The following is a 19,546-nucleotide window of genomic DNA, read 5'->3' on the forward strand; positions in this document are numbered from 1 at the left end:
GTGCAGAAATGCTCACAGCAGCACTATTTCTAATAACCAAAACTAAGTATAACAAAAATGGCCATGACACTCTAATGGGTAAATAAATGTGGTTTATTGATACAATGAATTACTATCAAGCTATTACAATGAATGGATTGCAACCCACACAAAATGACATGAATGTACTTTACAAACATGCTAAATGCCTGAAGCCAGACACCGAAGATAACATTCTATGCCATTTAATTTATGTCAGATTAAAAGCATAGGCAAAATTAGTTTATGGTACCAGAAGTCAGAACAGTGGTTACCTGCGGGGGAAAGGGGTAGTAGTGACTGAAGGACAGCATACTGGGGGGTGGGGTCCCGGTGATGATATTGTTTCTTGGTCTGAGTGTTGGTTGCATGAGTGCGTTGAGTTTTGAAAATTCATCAAGCTATATACTTAGGCTGTGTGTGTCTTTTCTCTGAGTTACATTTTAATACAAATTTTATATTTTTAAAATTGTGTACTACTACCAGAATGTATCTGATTCAGTATAATCTGCTATAATTCTCCTTTGGTAACTTCAAGTTCATCTAGTAAGCTACTGACAAAGATCCTACAAAGAAATAGAAAAAATGTAATTATACTTCTTTTACCTATATCTGCTTCTGTACCAAAATCAAGAGACTTCTGCCCTTGATGGAGATTTTGACAGTTCACCCGTCATGCATGTCAACCAAACTCATGAAACCAACAGCCTTAATACAGCTTCAAAGGATAAAGGGAGATGTCCCTATGATATGATAATACCTTACCTTGTAAAGATCCCCAGGGAAGGAGATTTTCCATTCTACGTTGCACAGCATCTGTCACTACCTCCAAAGTGGAGACAGCAACATCTCAGTCCAGAGCAACACAGCAGGAAAAGAAGACAAACCTGGACCTAATGAGAAGCAACCAATGAATCCATCATAATTTACATATTTAGCAGCCTTGAACCTCCCAACAACTCCATGTGTCTCAGAAATGGTCATTTTTCCCATTTCACAATTGAGGTAACAAAATCCTAGGTTTTGCCAAAAAGTCACACAGCTGAAGAGTGGCATAACTCAGTGCAAAACCAGCAACCAATGATCCACTTCTCCTTCTCTTGCCAGGGCTTCTCATATAAGCCAAAACAGAAATCATATTCACACTGTTGGGATTACTCTTGAGCACCAGAGATTCTTTACAATACTGATGTGATAAATTTAGTGTACCTGTCCAAGCCACACTCTCATGTTTCTATTTTAGAACTCGGAGGTTGGGAACATGGAAGCATTTCCTCTCTGTTTACCTAGGCCATGGCCTACATGAGAACAGAACCATTCATTGAAAGGGTCCCACAAATATTTTGGAATATAAACTTCCTGCATAAGAAATGCACAAAATTCCACGGATTTACCATATTAGATTCTATTAAAATGTTCTGTAATAACTACACTCTGTAAGAAGAGAGACAACCCAACACAGGAAAATAGAGGCCCAAGGGAGGAAATATTCAACAATATTATTGAAATGTTAAAGAAGTGGTTCCTCCTGAACCAGCAGTATCAGCATTTGTTCAAATAGGAGGTTATTGGACCACGTCCCACAGACTAGAAACAGAATCGGAAGCTCTGGAGGTGGGGCTCAGTCATATGTGTTTTAACAAGCTGCCCAGGTAATTCTGATGCTGTTAAAACTTGAAAATAACTATGACAAAATAAATAAAGCATCAGGTAAAATATTAGAAGTGTTTAACGAATAGTACAACACGTCATCCCAAGTCGAAAAAATAAAAGAGAGCTTACCATTCCATCAGAAGAAAAACACAACAAAACAAAAATAATACATGTAAGCAATAATTTATAAGTAAGAAGAAACAAATTCCAGAAAAATAAAGGCAAGTTTGGGAGGTGTTTTAAAAACAGATTCTTGCTCACATTTTTATAATTTCTGGTTGTAAACACTTCATAAAGGCCTTTACAGGGATGAGATTATTTGGCAGGAGGTGCCTTCAACAGTAACTTCAGCGGACATTGGTAGCTATACACTACTTCTCATTACATTTCATTCCAGTCTTTTTCATTTTCGCATCTTTTAATCCTCTTCCTCTTACTTGCTCTTTCTTTTTCCTCTCCTTAGTGAGGACTTTTGCCTGCCAATAGCAAGCTTAGCGTAGTTTACTGCCTTCTGGAGGTCCTCGGGTTAAACATGTTGAAATTCTGCATCATCCCTCAGATCCCCTAAGTAGAAAACTAATAGTTACCCACCTCAACTGCAAGTGTAGCCATTAGGAAAAGCCCATCTGACTTTATTATAGTATTTTAAGTAATAATTTTCAACTCAACAGAGCATGGCAAAGTGTAGGCCGCTTTCACATATAGATTCTCTTTAAGAAGTTGCAATCATGTCAAAGACAAGAATGCCATCTTTATATTTCTAATATGAGACCTAGTACATAGGTGAACTCAATAAATAAATTCTTATTCAATTAATATAGGTGATTTCTCCAACTACTCTACAAGGGAAGCAAAGCAACTCTGCTCATTTGAAAGATGAGAAACAGCGTCAGAGAGGATATAGACCTTACCTTATGCGCCAAAGGAATACTAAATCCAAGCATCTATGACTCAGGCCTATGCTCATTACACCACCAGTTATAGCTACAAAAATAAAATCGTTTACAACAGCATTGAAGGAAATGCAAAGCAATTGGCTTCAAATGCCCGAAATGGCTTCCCAAGGCCATGAGCAGCATGCTATGCAGTCCAGCTGGGAAGTCTATCTCACTGACCTCTTGCACCAAGGAATTCCTCTGGTTTCTATTTCTAACTTTTTGAATTGTGCAACTCTGTTCCTGGGATGGGAGATCTGTTAAAATGCTTGAGAATGTGTTGCCCTTCTCCTGAGTTAAACCATCAATCTTTGGAAAAGAGACATTTCTCATCAGTAGTCTAAGTCCTGGGCAGAACCTTTGGGCGGATATTAAACAGGCCAATAGACTAGAACTTCATAAGAACAGGATCTTCCATCATTTAAAGAGAGAAAAGAAGCAAAGCTTGCTCAGAGAGTGATTGTCCCAGTTTTAAATAGAAAAAAAAATTATAAACACAAATCTCGGTAACATAGAAATAAGCAAACCACTGGACCCCATAATAAGGAAAATGCATTCAGGAGACCTGATGTGATGCCCAGGAATTAGCATGCTGAACTACCAGCACAACTGTTTCTAATGCAGGACTCCATGACTACCCTTGCGAAAAACCGAGGAACTGAGGTGTAATAATAGTCTACATCTAGGTCCAGACTAAAAACCAGGCTAAAATCCTCAACACGCATGCCAAACATAAAGAGGACCTTTGATAGCTCAGATTCTTCAGTGTCACCTACTTAGTTGACCGTAATAGTTTTCCTTCTTCCTCTCCGCACTGTGACCATCACTTCATTGTTCTCATGACCTTCTTGGCCCCATCTCCTAATCTGCTCTGCACACCATGGAGGTGGGGTCTGCAGCCTCTATTTTCCAGGCTCCTGTACCAGCTGACTTCCACCCAGGTTCACCCAGTGAGAGATGCTGGCAGGAGGTTAAAAAGCAGAAAGAAAAGAGAGTCCAGGGCATATCCCCCATCCTTCTCTGTCATAGGCAATGTCTCAGGTAGCAACTGTGCCTTCTCCATGGCTCTGGTTCCTGTCAGAGAGGCTGGTAAGGCTCCTGCTTTTGCTAGATGGGCTTAGCTCCCAGCTTCAGAGACACTACCTCCTTCTTTGTGCATCTAACCTCAGGAAAGATAATGGCATCCTGCTTTTGCAAATCTTCGCGTTTCTTTTGCAGCTTCTATTTGGCGTTGCAGATGTTCCAGCAACTATGTGTTCAACTCTCTGTTTTAAATATTTCTGGTTTCAGATTAGATCAGTTTCTGTTCTCCTGAATGACTCCTAACTGATACCTAGAGGAGCTTTATTTCAGCCAACTTGGGCGTCAACCTTGGACTGCCCACCACAGCATTCCACAAAGATGTGATGGAGCTCTCATTCTAACATTCATCACCTACTATTCAACAGTTGCATCTGGCAATGTGGTTGGCCAGGTAGGTTACCTCCTTCTCTTAGCATCTCATTCTCATCTCTCCTAAAACTCTGAAATCAAAGACAAAACACACCACTTAGTTTCAGCCTGTCTTCTTTGACAGATTCTTCCTGTGCCTCATATCCCCAGAATCCGATGTCTAGGAATCAATTGCTAAATTCAAAGTACATAATGACTGATACTTTTGCATTTTACTAGGGGTCTTCGCCATTAATTCCAGAATGTAGTTAAAAAGAAAATTTCAACAAGGACAAAAGGATAAATATTTTAGTACAAGAGACATCTTTCTGAGGCATCTCAAATTATACTTTGGAGGGAGCTACCTGTTAGAGTTAGCAAAGAAAGGAATAAATCTAGCCTGGGTTGGGAGAAGGAAGAGTGGTTGGTGGGAGGAGGAAAGAGAGAAACTGTCCAGTCACTAAACATCAGCTGACTTTAATCGAGTACTTGCCGTGTTCAAGACACTGCCTTAAGTGCTGTAGGTATATTATCTCATTTAATTCTGACATCACCATGAGGTATGTATTAATACTTTTTCAGCAAATAGGGAAATACAGCATAAAAAGTTAATTATTTACCCAAGATAGTATCCTTGGTAAACAGAAGGGCCAGGATTCAAGATAAAAACACAGGGCCTGCACACTACATCACCTCCCAAAAGTGAGTCAAACCAAGAAGAAATAATGTTAGAAGTAATAAAAGCTATCATGTTATTACTAGTAGAACATAAAACACACCTCCCTTTTCTCTTTCCTTTTTTTCTGAGGTTTTCCTGATTGTCTACATGTATAGCACATGCTGTGTGTGTTTGTTTCAGGAAAAGCCAATCACTCAGTGATGAGGACAGTATAGAGGTGAGTGGCTTCAGCAGGGAGACAGCATAATTTGCAGCATGGGAGGGATCTGTTCTGTTATCACAGCCTGGTGGTGATTTTTTCAGTCTTGATGACTTTGCAAGGCTGGAGACATGCTTCCTCAGGAAGAGGGAGAGTGACAGAAACATTTCCTCTCTCTGGAGACAGGATTCAGCCAAAGCATGGTAATGAGGGAGGGACTTCACTGATGCATAATTTAACCCCTGGCTCTAACAATTATAAATTAATAACCTAAAGTATAACAGGCGTGTTCTATTCGCAGAAAAAAATAATGATTAATTGGGTAATTTATGCAGCATTTACTTTATATGAAAATACCAAGGAAGACACCAAGAAAATTAGTAGTTGACAGTAAAAACAAAGAAAGATATACTAGAAAACACTGCTATATTTCTAATTTATGCTCTTCTCTAAAATACAGATGTGGGTGTGCGTTTGAGGGAGATGCATTTGTCTAAACCCTTCTGGCAAATAAACAGCAGGCCCAATTCAACAGGCATTAAAAAAAAGTGGCAGGCAGTGGGGGGACTTTTATTGTCTCAATAGCCAATATCTTGTTTCAGACACCAGTACCTCCAGAAACTCAGATGATGTCTTCAGAACATCTCGGAATCATGGACTTTCTTGGTGAACTCCTTTCAAAAACGACCTCAGCACCACAACTCAAGGTGACAAGATGATACACCACAGCCCCAGACCCATTTCTTCTTTTAGCAATGCCAGTGGACAGATAAGACCTCTTCTATCACCTTCATCCTTGACTTTCTTCCATACTTCCTACACTGCCAGCAAAAGTACTGAAATTCACTGTAATTGGACAGGTGTGGGTCACATGTTCATCTAGTGAGCCTGGGCCACGACATAGCCACCCTGAAACATGGGAGCAGGTCACCTGTAATCAAATCACATGACCTGATTGTGAAGGAAGAAAAGTCTTCAAGAAACAATATTTTTAAGAGAAGAGAGAAGAGATTCTGGACAGAAAGCAACAGTAAATGTCCAGTCCACCAAATGGGCAAAGGTTAACAAAATATTTTTTAAATAGGTGGGAGAAGAAGCTATAGTAGTTGACAACTATTTTTGAAGGGAGGAACACAGAAAGAAAGATGGGAAAAGAGATTTAATGGCAAAGAAATCAAGTAGTAATTAATTTATTCATTTATTTACTAATGTGATAATCATTTGAGTCTCTAGCAAGACCTAACTCCTTCTATGCATAAATTGTCTTTACCTTTTCAACTAATTCCAGGGGATGCTTCCAACCCAAGGTTTACACATAATAAAATAAACGATTTCAAGTTAAAACGTTTAATAACATGTTAAAAAGGAATGTTCCGGTGAAATATTAAGTGATTTCAGTTCTCCTCAAATGCCCTGCTCATTCCTTCTGCATTTCTTTCCCATACTTAATAGTATTTAAAAATAGTAATTAATAGTATTTAACAATAGTATTTAATAGTGTTTTTTTCAAGAACCATCCACAAAATTAAGTTGAATTAGTTTTCTGGCAAGAACTAAAATTCTAAATCTGTAGAATTCTTTAAGCATGTTTGTGAGAATTACTGAAACGTCTAAATCTTCTCAATGCTTTTAAATTATCCAGACATGAAGGTACATATTTCATGCATGTTTTCTTCATTGAGTCAAAGAGTGTGGAGTAAATAGCAAAAGAAAGGGGACACGGGAAATACACCTCCTCCATTCTGCATTTGTTCTACATTTCTCTTTTGTACAATATCATTTGCGTCTGTAAACCCCAGCAACTTAGGGCAGTACTGTGTCTGTTTGTTTTGGCACTGCCAGAGTTATTGTATGAGCCACTTTTGCTTGCTGAATTCAAGGAACAATAAATAATAATAATGAGAAAGGGCAGTTTGATGGCATGACTCCGTGGAAGTGGGGAGGTCGTGTGGCAGTTTCCCTCCAACTGTAAAACTCAGGTTTCACACCAGTTACAGGACTGGAGGTAGATTAGGCAAGAAGGGAGTAGACTCCACTTTCTTCTTTTCAATAACACAATAATGTTGTGATGTCTTGAAAGATAAATTGATGTCCACGAACATGGTGTTCAAGTATTTCTCTGCCTGGCCACAGCATGGGAGTGGCAGTGCAGCAAAGTGAGGGTAATAGCTCCAACACAGACATCAATTTCTGTTGGCAGAAAATTTTGCAGCCAGGATCAATCATAGAGAATCATGTTCACTGAAAGTATTTCCCCTGTCATATTACCTTAACATTCTTCTGATTCACAGACAGCTAATTCTACCAGCAATACAGAATTTGGAATGACTCTTGTCTGATTAAAAATCTCTCTATCCTGAGCCAGATTTATTAATTTCTTAAGCTGCTATCATGGTACAATCTTATCCAATATCCAGTTAAGAAACTCACGCCGTCAAAATGAAGCATCAAGAGTAACCAGGATTTTTTTAATAACCCCTTTCAGACTGGCAGGATGCTTCCACCCTCTCTTCAATAGGTTTCTTTAATGAGGATCTCTAATGACCAGTGAAAATGTTCATTGCACAAACTGCCAAGGGTTTGGGAATCTTTCAATACGTGATACAGGTGATCAGTGTATCTTCGTTATGTGGATGGTGGGGGTAGACTTGAAGAAGACACACATTCAGAGTGTACTCCTCTTCTGGCTAAAGAGGAATAATTCATGCCTCTTTGCAATAAGCCTTTAAAAATTATCGCTTTAAAACTTCATTTTGTACCCATCACATGGTGGGATACAAAGTGCTTTGACTTTGGCATTTTGTCCTGGTAGAAATGGGGCAAGAGAGAGGCTTCGCTTCCAAAAGCCCTCTATATATTCTTTATATTGGTTCTGCAAGTCCATCTTAGATATGCTGCTAATTTCCTCGGCTATTACAGATTATTTTATATGAGCTCGGGATTGAAAGGTGTCTAATGACTCTTTCTTGAAGATGTGGGTACTCTGCTTAGGTAAAGGAATAGTTTGATTTAGTCATTCATTAGAGTGGAAAATTCTTAGAGATAGTTTGATCAAAGGGAGAAGGGCTATTGGCAAATTAGAAAGGTTATTGCAAAGCTAACTAGAGTTAGTCAGGAAGCCTTCTTTCTAAAAATTAGGCTGAGGCTCAGCCTCACAAATGTCCCCCCTACACCTGATGCAGTCAACACAGCACATTAATTAGTCTCCTCTGAGCCAAGCATTTGGCTTCATGTGCCATATGATAAGCTCTTAAAATCAAAACTGACAGAAACTACTATATTTCAACAAAACCATTTCCTCTACCTCCTGGGCATACAGATAAACCATATTTCCCAGCCTCCCTTGCAGTAAGTATAGCCATGTGACTGAGTCTAGCCAATGGAACAGAAGCACAGTCACTATTTGCCATTTCCAGCCTGGCCATAAGAATCTCCCAAGCAGTTCTTCAAATTCCTTCTTTACTCTTCTGCCATCCAAATGTGGAGAGTCTGGCAAGGTCCTAGGAGCAGGGGAGCCACAATATAATAAGCCTGGGTCTTTGAATGACCATGCCAAAGATCTCCCCTGGTAGGGAACATTTACATTATACTTTCCATGAACAACAACAAAAAAAAAACTTTCATTGTTTTAAGCTACTGAGACTAGGGTATTGGTAGTGTTTGTTATAGCCAGCTAGTGTTACTTACTCCAACAATCCTCCCACCAAAAAAAAAAAAAAAAAAAAAAAAGATTTAGAAAACAGAGCAAAAAAGAGGTCTATACAAAGATATTTGTAAGTGGCAGTAAACCAAACCTAGCCTGTGCACACAATTAATATATTTCAAAGTGTTTTAAGGAAGTCTTTGCAAAATTATAGGGTGCTAAACAAATGTCAGTGATTGCTACTATTATATCTAGCAGCCAATTAAAGTTAAAACCACCTCCTAAATTATAAAGATATGGTATAGCCCCATAGAATTGTCTTAACAATTCCTCTGAGTTCGTAGTTTCTCCCAAAGCAACCCTGGTTTCATCTAGTAATTAGAGTCTAGAATTAGGACTACATAAAATAGAATCTATGGGTTCATAGCTGGCAATAGGAATTTACCAACTCTAGTTTACGCTCCTGAGAAATTCATGTTCATTATTAAGAGACAAGATTGGAGATCTAGTCAATCACCATTTGACCATCACCATAGTAATAACTGTTATAATCAAGAATCATCAATGGATGCTAAAAATAATTAGTGAAAATTTTTTGAGAAACAGTATTATCAGGCAAAATCACCATTAAGCAAATACCACAGTAATAATTGTTGCAGGTAAAATTCATCAATAAAAGCTATAATCGATGGTGAAAGTTTCAGGAGAAATAATATATTTGCATAGTCTCAAAGTATCTCCCCTAGGATATTGATCAGTTCCAAAAGGAGAAAATAGGGACTTCATAATGGAGAAACCCAGCAGACACTACTCAGCAAAATGAGCAAGGTTAACATCACCAGCAATAAGCTACATGAACATGATATTTTCCCAGTATCACACACTGAGAACACAATGCCACTTCTGTGGCATTCCTGCCGCAAATGCATAACCTCAATCTAATCAAGAGAACACAGAATACAAACCCTAATTGAGAGAAAGTCTACACAACAAATAACCCGCACTCATTAAAGGTTACATCATCATGAAAGACAAGAAATGACAGGGAGAACAGTCATAGGTTGGAGGAGACTAAGAAGACACAACCATAAAAAAAGCAATGTGGGATCCTGGAATAGAAAAAAGTATTAGGGAGAAAAGTGATGAAATTGCAGTAAGGTTTGTAGTTTTGTTAAAAGTATTATACCAATGTTAATTTTCTCATTTTGATCATCGCACTTTGTTTTTATGAACTGCTAACGTAGGGGAAGCTAGATACAAGGTATATTGAAACTTGGTATGACTTTCGCAACTTTTCTGTTAAGTCTAAAATTATTTCAAAAACAAGTGAGGGGAGATATTTATCTACTCTCAACATATCTCCTATGAGATATTTAACTACAAAGAGGAAAATAGTACCTTTACAATGGAGAAGCCCAGAAATCACTACTTAAGCAAATGACCAAAGATAATATCACCACTAATGGGTCAAATGGAAATAAAATGTCTCCTGATATGACACCCTGAGATGAATTTAACATCACTTCTGTGATATGCTTGCCAAAAAAAAAGATGTATAACTTGAATATAATCACGAAGTAGCACAGACTAATCCAAATTGAATGACATTCTACAAAATGCCTGGCATGTACTCTCTAAAAATGTCAAGATGTGCAAGGCAAGAAAAACTGAGGAATCTTTCCAGATTAAACAAGACATAAGCAATATGGCAACTAAATGCATCAAGTGACCTGGGTTGGATCCTGGACAAGATTTCTTACTCTTTTGTTATAAGGGAAATGAGTGGGACAATTGGGGAAATTGCAATAAAATCTGCAGTGTAACTTTTAAAGTTCATCAGTCTTAAGATTATTATTTTCATTATTGCATAATACTATGGTTATGTAAGAGAAAGTCCTTTTATTCAGTGAAATATTTAGGAATGAGACATCATGTCTGCAATTTGCAAACAGATCAGATATCTTAACCATCCACAATCACACACATTTATATATAAGGGAAAGAAGTAGAGCATGAAGCTCCTGGGTGAGAACAACACCCTGGGAGAGGAGAAGTAATGAGAATGCCCATGTAAGCTCTCTAGACAAAAAATGGATCAGGTTAACTAGATTCACCATGTGTTTAGAGAAGTTGGAGATAACATTTGTCTTATCTTATGGAAGATAACATTTCCAAAGTCATTCAGATGAATTTATGAAGAACCTCAGCTTCTAGATTTCTTTAACCATAGGAAATAAGGAATCAATGAAAGTATTTTTGAGTTGATATGCAATGCGCCAATTACACTATAGCTAATACACCTGTTGAAGATTGGATTCAAGTGGGGAAGAGTCTGAAGGTAAAACAAACTATAGGCATATTTCCACTATTATAAGGCAGTGATGGAGACAATAGATTCCTGGACATGGAAAAGTACATGGAATTAGCATATGTAAGGTACCTAATAACCTACGGAAATGTGTGACCAGCAGAGCTATTTACATCCTGTCATCAACATACAAAATTAAGTGTTTAATTACCTTTATTTTCACAATATTCTTAATTATTTTTCAAGTCGTGGAAAAGACTGACCTGAAGTTATAAACACACATTCATTTGGAGCTCACCTCCTGGAACTGCCAAAACATCCAGATGTATTTTAAACCATTAAAATAAATACTATTTGTCCTTGGGAAATAATTAAAGACTTTAACAGAAGGAGGGATAAACAACAAAGAAATCATTTGACATATTCATTGACATTGGCTGATGGCTAAGAGTAATGCCTGATAATTGAAACTATGAAGAGTTCGTGGTGTTCAGTGAGATATGCCACAGTGGAAAACAACCAAAAGGCAAGGTGATAGGCGTTCTCCACTAGGGATAAGGCTGTGGGAATGGGGAAAAGGGCAAGGCATTGCTGTAAGATTAAGGATAAAGCACACATTCTGAGAATTGGACTCCTATGGTTCTAGTCAAAACTATGGGAAAAAGAATGAGTTTTGTGAAGAAGGAAGTGTATACAAAGGAACAAATTTTAGGAACTTTCTTAGGGGATGTTCTTGTTTAGGAAAGAGAAGCAGCCTAAAAGGCCACAGGCGCCAGGCATAGAAGCCAGAAAAAGTTCAATATTTCAAAGAGAAGCCGATCAAACTTAATTCATCTCTAGAATAGGAAAACTATACTCACAACCTTGAAGATGCTAAGGAGAAAATAGCTAATAACAAAATATGTTTAAGTGTCTTATATAGTGCTACACAAAAAGCAATTTGGTTCAACTTATGTACATCTCATATTCAGTTACCTTTTTTTCTTTGAACTTTTTGGAACTATTTAAGTGTTCATAGATAAGAAGGTCAGAAAATATATTTATGATTTAAAAAATTATTTCTGAGGACACATAATTTTTCCTGAAATGTTTGAGTACCATTTTTTCAATATTTAATTTTCATCAATATATTTTAAACAGAGCATCTCTTTCAGACTCTGGAAGATCTCTTGTCATATGAGATGTGATGAACATAAATATAGTGATCACAGTTCTTCAAATTGCAAAACATTTCATCATGATCTGAGTCAACAATGTCAGGATTTTCATATTGTGGGTCAAGGTACTGAATCTCTAGACCAAAAACTAGATCTGTAACTAAAACCAGGAATCTTCTAATCATGGTCATCCTTCTCTGAAACAAATCTAATCTACAGGCGTGTTTCGTTGGGCCTGTGCATTGTTCTTCATAAACTAAGTTTAAACATTTAAAAAAAAAATAAGAGATTTTCTACATCATTAGAAAGAAATGGGAAATGCATAAAGGCTATGCTGTTAGGGTGGAATACAAATTTTCCATCTGAGAATAGTCTCCACCATTTGTTAGTCTTGTTCCAGCCTTTTCACTCAGTTATTTTACTGGCCTAGCCCCTGAAAACAGTTAAATTTGCAGCTCCTATGTAGACACTGCCAAGGAGGGTGGGGGAAATTACCACTCCTAGGTGTTTAGAAAACAGTAAAAATTGTTGGCATTTCCCTTGGTAAATAAAACCAAATTACACCTTCCTACATTTGCTTTTTCGTCAAGAAAGATGTAAAAGAATTGTCTTCCTTTATCCCTCTAACCCCTGGTGTTATACCAGAGATCAAAAACTGTCCAGGGATGATTTTAAAGCAGAATGCTTGAGTAGCTTCCCAGATCATTTTACCACCACCACCTGCCTTCCCCAACTAGAAGAAGAAAAAAAAAAAGACAACAGACTGGCTTACTATCTAAAATCCCAACCTAGGCCATCATAATTAAAGTTTGAGGTATACTTTCATAACAACGATAGTCTTTTTTAAAATATTTATCTTTTTATCACCAAACACTGATGATTTATTTTAAAGTTTTCTAATTATCCGGGATGTTTCACAACTGCTACACAAGTTTCTAGCTGTTCTCCATTTGATCATTATTTTGGTCATCCTGCAATAAATTTCATCTGTGAAATATGTGGTTCTATATAAGACACATCAAAGACATTTTTAAAGCCTTCATCTCTAGAAGTTCACTCCAAATCACAGCAGCAGAAATGGAAAGTCTCCACAGGAAGCACTCAACAAGACCAGAAGGGACTCCAGAAACAAATTTAGCCTTAAACATTTACAAAACCACAAGAGAAATTATCTCTTGGTTCCTCATGCTATGAGCACTCAAAAACAACAAATTCAAATGATTTGTGCTTTTCAAGTCTTCTGCTCCTGTTCGCCTGACAATAAACATTCCTGCTCTACACAGAACTGAGAGAGGTTAACATAAGAAGAGCATCCGGTAGGGTCTTGCTACTCAAAGTGAGGTCCATAGGCTGGCAGCATCAGCATCATCAGGGAGCTTAACAGAATTCAGATTCTCAGACCCCATCCAGACTTCCTGAATAGAATGTTCATTGTAAGATTCCCAGTTGATTCTTCATGCATATTAGAGTTTATATGCTTCTCTAAGATGCAAAGATCCTTTCTCTCTTAGAGTATTTATGCACTTGAATAAGACATACACATAGACCTCAAAGGGCCCAAGAGAAGATATATTCACCTTCCTCATTTTACAAGTGACAAAATGGAGGCTCCCAAAAGGATGGTGCCTTGGCCACATTCACACATTAAATGGTTGGCAGAGCTCTGGCAAGAAGTCAGGTTTCTTGACTCTCTTCTTCATATTCTTTATACTCTGCAACTCCTTTGCATCTGCAAAGAAATCTCAGAAGTAAACATCCGGAACTAGTGGCTTAAGAATCAAAATATCCCCTCTGTTTGCAAGTTTCACTCCATTATTCGGCAGTTGATGTGCCAGGAATGCTTGTAGTCAGAGCCAGGCCAGCTTGGGGTTTCCCTGCTGACTATTCCAGGTGGAATGTGTTAGCTAACAAGTCGACACTCGTGTTAGGCAGGTAAAGGCCCACATTTGGTGGATCAAGGACTTGCAGTCATTCATTAAGTAATTTGTTTCCTTTGTACCAGGACCAAATCTCAGGCTACAGCCCAGCTCCACTTGTCAGGTCCTTGCTTTGCAATGACCCTCATTATTGGTAAGGTCACATCACTAAGCAGCTGAGCCCAGCCCAGTGTAAGTTCTATGACAGGCATTGATGAGCAAACAGAGTCTGACACAAATCCTTCATGTGGCCCCTATTCTACAGGTGGAGTATGAAAAGTACTGGTCAGGAAGTTTCTTTCTCTGCTAAGATGCCCTTGGGGTAGAGGGAATGGAGGAGTAGAAATTTGGTTGAGCACAAAAGGGTAAATAGAGGATATCCCAGTACTTCTTAAGAGTTTTCGCCTCTAATGGGGTGCTAGGCCTGCTTAGTCCTAAGAATAAACTACCTGCAAATGAGGAATTCTAAAGCCACCCACTTGTTGGACTAAAAAGTTGGACTAAAATTAATCTACCTTTCACAGTAACGCAAGGATAATTAAAATTTTGTGAATGTAAGATGACTTTAAAAATAATATGGGCCACTGTGTTTTCAAAGCTACATCAGTTTTCTTTAGACCAACCCAAATCTTACTGGCTTGAAACAACAACCATTTATTTTGCTTATTATTCTGTGGGTCGTCTGGGCAGATCAGGTCTGGGAAAGCCTGAATGATGTGCTGGGCTCTCAGGTGCCTGTGCCTGTGGTCAACTGGTGATTGGTTTATTTGAGATAACTTCACTCACATGTTTGGCGATTGGGCCAAGTGTCTCATCCTCTAGCAGACAAGCTCAGGCTCCTTCACTTGGTGGTCTCAAGGTGCAAAGAGCAGTAAGAAAGACCCAGCCCCAATGCTGAAACACATTTCAAGTCTCTGCTTGAATCATACTTTCTATTGTTCTTTAGCCAGAGAAAGTCACTCAGCTTATTCAAGTCAGAGACAGTTCTGAAAGACTATTAACCCTGCCCAGACATCTTCCCTACTTCTCTGTTCTAGGATACTTGAGTGGTATGGGTTCTGCAGTGCTGTCAGCAAAGCAGTTACAACTTCCGATTGCATGATGGTAAAGCGGCCATTCTGGGATGGAGGCAGGGACAGAAAGTCATACCTTACTTAGATCTTTGATCCTTAGAAATTGAACCAATTTTCAAAAACACCCCTCCAAACCCATACTCTGAACAAGAATAGAAATAATAGAACACATAGAAAAATCAAAAGCTTAAGCTCTTTTTTAAGTAGTAAAAAGGTTTTAAAAACTTCAGTCAGTTATGAACCCCACAATGAAGGAAGTCAGTTAGGACGTTAATGTAACTGCATTGTAAAAGTTACACTGCTTTTTCTAGTTCTGTGGCCTCCATGTCTCCTGTTGACCTGTTTTTTAGGCATACATGTGATAGAGAACTGTTTAATACCACTGAAATAGCTTATAATAGTTTTCTACAATATTGCTCACATGTTTATTTTACCTTATTTTTTTGCCCAGGTGACCAATAAAAAAGTTCTCTGAAAATTCTAAGGAATAGAAAACTGGTGCCTATTTTTTTTTTCCTGTATTTACTATTGGATCTTAAGTAGAATGCAACCTGCTGGATACAACTGTCATTATCTCCTTTAAAAATCTCCACAATTCACTCCTTGTGTTAGGTGTGCATACGACACAGCTGGGGAGGCAAGCTATCCTCATTTCTACTCTAAGACGCAAGGTGTATATTTTACTGGTTTTGTTTATATGCAGCACAATGCTGGTCATGTTAATTGGAAATGCTGTGGCTAATTTGCTTTGGGCTGATATAAAATGTAGCAGTAGTTGACAAGCTGCAAGAATATAGATAGTTTGCTGAAATCAGGGAACAACCTCATTACTTGAGCAATGGAAACTGAAATCATGGCAAACCAGAAATATGGGATAGCTCCCATGTTGACTTTGTCTCAACATTATATACCCTTGGGAGCTAAACTCCTGAAACTCACATCAAGGGGAGGGGAAGTGGATTCAAGCTGCCTGCATCCTTAGCCCATTTCACCAAAAGAAAAGCCAGAGGAAGAATTTTCCCTCTTTTTCCTTATAAATCTAATAAAGTCAGTGGAGGACTCTTCTGCAGTGGATCTTCGAATGTTCGATGCAAACCTCCCACTTCTCTACCCTAAAGACAATCCTCGTTCTCAACTCACTCCCTAGCATGAAGGTAAAGCCAAATCCCATGGATTAGGTACTAGGGTTTACACAATTGGGGTTGAATGTTGTCCCAGAGTACATAGTTTTATACAGAGTAGGCATTCAGCACTCTGGAAAGACTTCAGCTATGCCATAAGTCTTATTAATACTCACAAGTAGACTAAATATATCCACATGTAATAGATGTAATCATATTTGAAACCCATATTTGTGATTCACAGAAACATGATTATGTAAGCATAATCCTAAGGCTAGAAGTTAAATATATGCATATACACATACCTGCACACACATATAATCACATATCACAATGCTTGTAATGGGCGTTCTGGGCTCCCCACTCCAGTTTTGTTTAACAGGCTACTCTGCCCATTCCCCAGCTGTTGTGGGTATTTTACAGTTGCCCCCTTATTTGGATAATTGCCTTTGGCCAAACCAGGGCCACTTTGCCTGAAAGGTTACACTTTCCTGCTCCTGATGGGGACTATGAAGAGATATCCAATAATTAACTGACAGTGAACTTAATAAATAAATACAAACCGTTTTCTGACCTCAAGGTAAGATCAACTGTAGAGCTCCCCATAAGATGAAGCTGAAACTCAATTCCAGCTAAGCCTATGCATCTGCTCAACATCTTTCCTGACCCATCCTACTTCCCTCACTCTCTTTCTCCTTGGAGGACTTCAATAAATCATGTGCACTAAATTGTTGTCTCAAACTCTGCATCTAGGGAACCCAACATAAGACAACACTTCATTACTGATTTTAAAAATTTTCAGCAGCCAATGCCTTAAAGTGGATGCTTTTATTGGTCCAGACTCCACCTTGTAGCTTTTGAAGTCACCTACCACTGAGCATTTTCACTTTGAAAGCATTTGCTACTGACTATACACTTGATGAGATTTCCTCTTCCTTCTCCACCTCATCCTCTGTCACTCACATCACGTATGCAGCAAAACTTCACCTGGTTCCTGTTGCTTGAGCTGCCTGATTGCTATAGCAACCTGAAGCCCATGTGCCCATTTTTACAACAATGTAGAGATTAAATTACCTACCCCCTGCCATTTAAAAACGTCTTTTAAAATGATGCTTTGGAGACAGTAATCTCTCTTGAACTTGAAACTCCACAAACAACTGTCACAGGACTGGTTGCCCCTGGAAAATGTCCCCATAACAAGACTATTCTGTGAAACCAATGAAGCTGACCCAGACTTTGATAAGCTATCTCTGAAGGGCATACTATATCAAATATTTTCTTATCATCTTTCCCTGTATGCTTTCAGAGTGCATTTGATATTTTTTTCTTCTCCTTCACACAATTTATGTTCTGTCTTTGTCTAAAGGTATGCCTCTCTTCTACACACTGGGGATGGAAAAATTTTAAATAAACTAAATTGGAAAACCTGAGTAACCATGTCCCTTCTATGTCTATGCAGGAGGTCTGTCTCTTAGAACACAATAAATGTCCCCAGCCTCCATGGCTCAATCTCATGCTAACCTTTTCCTCTCTTTTTATCAGATGTAGAAATAAACAATTTAGACATTATGGATGTTGACTTATATTTTACCAGTGATCAAACTTACAGCAAATGTTTGCTGAACACGAACTGTCAAATTGCTTTGTATCTATTGTCTAATGCAGGATACCTACCCAAGATTCCTCTACACATTACCACCCAGTAAACAGCTGCCCCTTCGCCACTCCTCAGGCTAAAAAGTGCATATGCCAGTAGTGCAATTCACCCTCAGGAGGACAAACTGAGAGAAGAGTCCCCTGCGGGCCCTAAGAAGGACTAAGGGCAGTTTTAGCAGTGGATCCTGGTCAAGGCTACTCCAAACATATTCTAAAAAGGAGAATGTGGGTTTTAGGTGGGTATGTTCCCTAGCTTTGTGGACTTCTTGCCCCATGAGGAGCAAGATGAATAGGGAGAAATACAGATCTAACAGGCATGGCCTATTAGAGCACAGGGTACAGTGCAGAGACCCCAGTGGTCCAACTCTGATTATGGAACTTGCTCCGTAGCTAGGAAATGATTGAGGCAGGGCTTGACTCCAAATCCCTAGGAGTCCTAATTCTTTGACACCATCATTTCCCATGGTTTATACCTTGCTTCAGTACAACAATGAATTACTGTTTTTCATGCTTTAGATTAGAATATCTGTGTTCCTTGGAGGATTACATGGGCAAATAAAGCTGGCCTTTCAAAAATTCTAAAGGGTAGTTGATCAATAGGCAATTCTTGGTAGAATTCTTTCCATGCTTAGAATGCTTCTCCCAAGAGTTCAAGGCCCAGGCAAATGATTAACAAGTGTATACATGCCTGCCCACCTGTAGGCAAAGAACAGAGAAGTGCAGGAAACAGAGCTTCAAGGCCTTTGCCTTTAGGTAAATTAAGAGGGTAGGAATAGCTATTGAGAGCTGGCACCTAGAATGTTAGGTACTTGGAGCATATTAGGTGCTCAGTGAATACTTCACAAAGAAATAAAATGATGCAGCATGAATTTGTGAGAAAAATTTTAGTATTTAACTCTTCCGTGCATGAGAATTTGTCTCTTCTTGAAAAGATAAACTTGACTTACCTTATCAATGAAACCAATGCCAACTTGGCTACTCTGTCCAATGGAACAAAAATCTCACATCTGTCTTAAAAGAGGTTTGGGTTTGGGGTAAAGCCCTACTACTCTCTGGAACTTTTGGATGCAGAATCTTCTACCTTCTAACTTCTTCGGCTATTTTAAGACTAGCTGCCATTGTTACTATGTGAGATGCTACCAAAGTCCCCTTTACCTTCCCCATCACAACCCTCCTATTAGCAACTCAGATCCAGAGATCTGAAGATGCACTTTACTCTCTAAAATGCCAAATGTGAAATATGATGAGCAAAAAGCTGATTGTATGTTCTTAATTTCTATGAAAAACTCGTGTTCAAAGCATGTGTGTGTGTGTGTATGTGTGGGAGACGAGGGAGAGATTATGTAAATATACGGAAATAAAAATTATATTGATATCATTGATTTATCTTTTGAGATGGAGTCTCGCTCTGTCACCCAGGCGGGAGTGCAGTGGCGTGATCTCTGCTCACTGCAACCTCCGCCTCCGGGGTTCAAGCGATTCTCCTGCCTCAGCCTCCCGAGCAGCTCGGGCTACAAGCTCGTGACATCACACCCAGCTAATTCTTGTATTTTTAGTAGAGATGGGGTTTCACCATGTTGGCCAGATGGTCTTGATCTCTTGACCTCGTGATCTGCCTGCCTCGGCCTCCCAAAGTGCGGGGATTACAGGAGTGAGCCACTGCACCTGGCCTCATTAAAACTCAGTAGAAAAACAAAGTTGGGGGAGTGGGATTCATACACACATATCCCTAACAATTAACCCAAAAAGGCAACATG

Source organism: Rhinopithecus roxellana, chromosome 13 (assembly GCF_007565055.1).
Source record: "Rhinopithecus roxellana isolate Shanxi Qingling chromosome 13, ASM756505v1, whole genome shotgun sequence".
NCBI classification, from domain to species: domain Eukaryota; kingdom Metazoa; phylum Chordata; class Mammalia; order Primates; family Cercopithecidae; genus Rhinopithecus; species Rhinopithecus roxellana.